The 5,863-nt window shown below is 47.6% G+C and overlaps 1 protein-coding gene across 2 annotated transcripts in view; it reads right to left on the bottom strand.

The window, feature by feature from the left end:
• Positions 1-3,077, bottom strand: part of LOC125956907 (ras guanine nucleotide exchange factor B) — a 68,191-nt gene extending 65,114 nt beyond the window's left edge. For both annotated transcript variants that reach the window (XM_049689179.1, XM_049689178.1), the window contains exon 1: positions 2,162-3,077. The gene's annotated coding sequence lies outside the window, so the exon portion shown is untranslated. The remainder of the gene's footprint in view (positions 1-2,161) is intronic.
• Positions 3,078-5,863: the final 2,786 nt, after the last annotated feature.

Below are 5,863 nucleotides of genomic sequence, written 5' to 3' on the forward strand. Positions count from 1 at the left end.
ACTTCGGGTCTCCGGGAATGGAGTTGGAATTGAATTTACTTGTTACTGCCAGCGCTTAAGCCCTCCGGACGTCCGTACACTGGCCACAGTACGAACGTAGCTACAAAGTCCGGTAAAGATGCAGATGATGTTGATGATGATGTGCCAAGTGAGAACACTATCATCTCACTTTCCCTCATACTTCGCCCCGTTCGTTTGCACGAACCCCGAAGTCGAAGTGTTAGGGTTTTCGAAAATTTGAAAGATGACTCTGCGTTCCATGCTTTTACTCCTACCCCACAAACCTAGCTCCTGGACACACACTAATTGTGAGGAAATTGAAATTGTCCTTCGGTTGAATTACGGTCACCGGTCTGTGGTGGCATTACAATCACCGGCACGGCACGGTACCGCAACGAAGTGAACATCACATGGCACACACACATCCTTGATTTCTGTGCACCGAGGAGTGAATCCGTTTCCCGGAAAGATATTTTGAGATGCTTTTACTTGTGGAAGTGGAAGCTCAACATCATTTTTGGGAGAAGGGGAACCCAAAAAACGTAAACAACCCAGAAACGGAAGCCAAGAACCGACCAAGCAACCGCCCGTTTTGGCTCCACTGGAACAGATGGTATGCTGGCATTCAGAGTACACCACTGGAGCTGGACTGGAGCTGCAAATGAAACCATCGAGCTGCATGGATTGAGAATTCCAACACCCATTTGCTCCCATTCCTCCCGGTACGATGGTGCAGTTTGCGGCGTCATCGTTCCTGGACATCCGGATGTCCGGATCCATTTGGCGTTGCTGCTGATCCATTCGATTATTCAAAACGGAACGAATGATAATACATGCGGCGCGACATGCCGATGACTGTATGAGAGCCCCGGCACCGGCAACGTTTGCTTCGTTAAAACCGATTTATCAGCACCACCCAGCATCAGGACAGTCTGGCGGTCCCGAACGAGAATGCATTCATTATCGGCCCATGACCGATGTTGCAGGCGGCAGATAAAATCAATAACGCAACTTCGATCCGATTGAATTGCAGCCAAACAAACGATTTAAATCAGTCGGCGTAAAGTATCTTAAAGCCATCACTGAGCGTTCACAATTCACGGAAAAATGATTGCTGGCAACATTTTTATGTTGACCACCAATTACACTTCTCCCTGCCAATAATTCATACTTAACGAAAGCATTGATTTACAGCAAGCAAGCAAGTAAATGAGGCCTTCGATGGCAACGTTTGCCGATCGGATGGAAAAACGATGATTTACCGCGCCGTGTGTCTCGGTGTGCGTTGTATCAAATAAACAGCAGCAGGAAATGCAGAACCATTCAGCTCGGCTCGGCTCATTTACACTCTCGAACACCGCACGGATGCCAGCATGTTGCTGGGAACAGGTTGACTAAAGCGTCAACCACAGTGTTCCCGGTGTCTGCAACAGCACCACCAGCAACCAACCGAGCATTCCTGCAGATGAATTATGAATTTCTTCACCCCCAAAACATTGACGTTGCATTCCGTCCGGACACCGGTGGGATTACAGCCCCCCTCCCCCACCCCCCCGCGATGCCGTGCCTTTGAAGTGCGTCCGATTCGCCGGAAGATTCGCTCACTCCAACTCCGGTACCGGGCGGAAAATCTTACGAGGAAGGATTCGTTTAATTAATCCTCAACCCGGACCGGGGGCTTCACGACGGAGGCATCGCGAAACCGGGCCGAAACGGGGCCAGGGAGACCGCGTCCGTCTAACCGCGGCATAACGCGCCGAGGATGCCGTCGAGGAGCAAGCGGTTTTGTGTTTGTGTTGGCGTGACACTTTGGCACCGGGGCGTGAAAAATCTCCCCGAACTGAGACAACATCGTCGTCGTCGTCGTCGTCGCTGTCGCTGACGAAGATTTGTCGTTGGAAATAATTTACGGATCAAAAAGGATAAACCATCCGTCAAAATGTGGGGGAAGGTGGTTTAAAGGAGGGGGAGGTTGTCTGCATCGTGCTGAAGACTGGCTCCTGCTTCCCAGGAAGATGAATATAGCGTCGGATACCGGAAGTTCTAACGGGGTTAACGGTGTCAAAGCCATCGTTTCGCATGCCATGGTATCGTGCTCTCCCTTTTCTCTAACCCTCTAAAGGCTAATAAATATTAATGAAATTAAACATTCAACAGATACCTGGGAAAAGGTCCTGAACCAGGGATGAACCAGCTCTAGTGTGGTTGCACCGCTCCTTCGCAAAACAGGATACCGTGCCACTGATGTGTCGCTTGCAGGCGCTGCTTCACCCTCAATTAACGTTTGCCACTTGAAACCTTGGAGCCACTCTACCACTCTCGATAACGCTCAACCACACACACGACACGCACATACACACGCGAATGGTGGTTTTACGCGGATCTGCCACCGAGCTAAAGCGCTATAACCACAGGCGCTTTTTTAACAACCGCTTTTAATCACACTCATTACACTCATCATTATATGGTGGTCGCGGTGGTCGGGGTGGATGCGGTGGCGTGACTAATCGACCAAATCGAGATCGAGCATTCGAGCACCGATTTCATGCCCGGATTGTCAACACTAATAATGGTAGCGGTGCGTGCGCGGTTCTGCTGCGTGATCGATTGCCACCGATCGTAGCGATCAGGGTGGGGGAAGAGAATTCGAAAGGATTTCTACCTTTTTTTTCAGAAAATTTCCTCTGTTTCTTTGTTGTTTTGCTAAGTGCACTCTCACTGGCTTCAGTTATTCGTTTTCGTACCGCGACCGATCGTCGCTTTCAATTTTCAAATCTTCCTTACGATCGCACCCGTTATGCGAAGTACAAAACGGCGACGGAATCACCCTCGATCTAGTGTGCCGCTGGCACTGTCAATGCGTCTGGCATCAAACGACGATTGCATCCGTTCGCTACCGCGAATCTTTTAAAACCGCAAATGTTCACAAACAACGATCATCAACAACCATCAATGATGAATCGCGGAAGAAACACCGAAAACACTAACTAACGAATGTCAAACCACGCGACTCCACGTACTCTAGCTGGAGTTTGAGATGATTGCGAGTGACGGTAACGCGCGTCCGTTGCTTCCGAGCGAAGTAGACCGACTGCCTTGAACATCTGCGATGCCGATGACGTTTGCTGTTGCTGCTGCTGCTGCTCGGGCGATGGTTACTACGATGGGTTAGAGGGATAGGTCCGTTCGTGTCGTGTCGCGGTCGTGCGGATACACTCGTTCGTTCGTTCGTTCGTTCGGATCGCGTTCGGTTTGTTTTTATGCTCGCTACCGGCATGCGATGGAGGCGCCTAGTGCTCGGCGCCGTCAACTACTTTTACCAGCCGCCCGTTGGTCTCTGAAAGACGACGGCCAACGCGGCTAAGGCTAAGAGCGGTGTTCTCTCTCTAGCTCACTGATTCGGTAGCAGCTGAGTTTTCCCCTATTGTTGCTAACGGTTGGTGTTGGTGGCCGCTTCGAAAGGAGGGTAAACCGGATGTTGCTCTCTGCGCGTGGTCCTTCTGCGCATTCGCTCGCAGCACGAAAACGGAGAGCAAAGGAAGGAAGAGGAGAAAAAAAAAACACAGAAAAGGCAACATCATCCAAAGAAATGCGTGTAAACAGTGGAGAAGCCAACGACAGCAGCAACAGCAGCGGCAGTAGCAGTGTGAGTTGTGCTCACGTTACGCCCGCTTGCCAAGGGAATTGGTTGGTGGTTTGGTATGGGATGGAAAGGTGCCAATTTCTCCATGGAGCGGCGCGCACGAGCCTGACGGAGTGTATTGCTGCTGACAAGCCGTCTCGCTCGCTCTTACTCTCTGGAGAAATGTTTCTTCTGGAGCTCTGGGGCTGGATGTGGGAGGTCTGTGTCGAAAATTTCCCACGCAGATGAGAAGGACGCATTGTGCCAAGCTGGGGCGGGGGGAGGGGAGCGGGATCGGAAGAAATGGAAATAAAAAATAAATATATTCACTTTGGGAGTATTTACCTCGCCACCTGAATGTCACCGACCCCCGTTGCCCACGCCTCGGCCTCGGACCGCGAGTGACGCGTGCTGTTTTGCAACATGATGGATAGCTGTCGGGTCGTTAGATTCGGTTGTAATTTACGGAACGGTTCGCTTCGCTCGCTTCGGAGACTTGGTTGATTTCGCACGCGCGCGCCACGTTGCAGCATCCGTTTTCAACATCGTGCTGGCAGGCGGACAGACATGCACTGAAGGTGGTTGAAAGCACTATGCATCGTTGCCAATATGTGGTAGCTGGCATCAGATAATTAAACAGAAAAATATCAACATTGTAGGTATGTAATATAACATTTAAAAAAGGAAGACATTGCTGAAAAATAATCTAAGAAAGTGAAGCTGCTAAGAGAGATAGTAAATCCCGATATAAAAACGTGTAAGTTATTGTTCATATTTTTCATTTGCATATTAATTTGAATTCGAAGAAGACATGGTTGATTTATTAATTAAACATCTTATCATTTCAATAGATTACAATAAGATGTTGTACAATGTAAAATGATATCTGAAGATTCTATAGACCTTACTAAAATTGTTTTTTTTTGTTCTGTACGATAACAAATGAAACAATTTGATGTAAACAATTATCATTTACGATAAGCGTGATATTTATTTATTTTTTTTTTTCGTCAATAATTATTAGCCAATAGTATCTTTTCAAATGGAATAAAAAAGAGTTTGCATATTCAAATAAGAAATAATCTCTATTATAGAAAAATAATGAAAATAGAGGCAACAATATTAATATTAATATTGATGGATCAAAATGAAAAATGTCCAAAATCCCAAAGTTGCAATTTATGTAAGTTCCAATAATTTAGAAGAACAAAACATATAATGCGTTGAGGCCTCTCTCATTAAACATCCCAAATAACATGCATTGTCCTATGTTACAGCTAAAATTGTTCGATTTTTCCCATTTCTCTCTAAACTGTTGTTCAATCGAGAGCATCATACGCATCAGTAGCAACAATTCGTGCTCGATGCGTACCGGAAGAGTTTAACTTTCGCTTCCTTCCGTGAAACCTGCACCTTCTTAACCTCAATGCCACGATTACGTTCTCCGGCTGCTGCCTAAAGGCGATAAATAAATGCTCAACAGGGACAGGGGCCATCTCAGACGGGGCATTGCCTGCATACCATTGCCTGCTTTACGATCTTCGCGGCTAACGGGCATATATCACTCGAAATTACTTTTGCATACATTCCTTTTTTACTCCATTTCTTCCAACCTCCCACGCACCCTTTCAAGGCTTTTGACTTCTGCCCAGCAGATCACACACACACACACACGCATCTCCCGTCCTACAGCCATTGCCTTATTCCCTTTATATGCCCGGTTATGGGCCAACAGTTACCCAATTTTGCGTACCAACGGAGCATCGGCGTCCGGCTCACCAGCCAAAGAGCACGCAGTCCAGTCTCCATAGCGCGCGTGTGTGTGTGTGTGTGTAGGCATTCATCACGAAACGGAAGGCATCGTTTCGTATGTGCGATAAATTTCCCCGATAACTGCCTTATGTTGTCTCCTCCTCCTCGCCGTGTTGCATAGTTCATGTTGTGGTGCGTGCGGAGTGCGTTCACTGTGAGTTTGTGTGTGTGTGTGTGTGTGTGTGTGTGCCTCCTACTCAACTTACTCGCTGGATGCGGATATGGTCTCGAGTGAGATGATTATTGAAGTTGTTTTACTGCTGTCATCTGCACACAAACACACCCTCACCTTCACACAAACACACCTGAAGCGTCAACATGTGGTCGAGTAAATCTTCCCATTTACTTCTTTTCCAATCGATTCCGTTCCATTCCTTTGTCATTGGCTGTTCCGGAGGAAAACAATCACAATAGCCTTCCTTCAGCATG

This window comes from Anopheles darlingi, chromosome 3 (genome assembly GCF_943734745.1).
Source record: "Anopheles darlingi chromosome 3, idAnoDarlMG_H_01, whole genome shotgun sequence".
NCBI classification, from domain to species: Eukaryota; Metazoa; Arthropoda; class Insecta; order Diptera; family Culicidae; genus Anopheles; species Anopheles darlingi.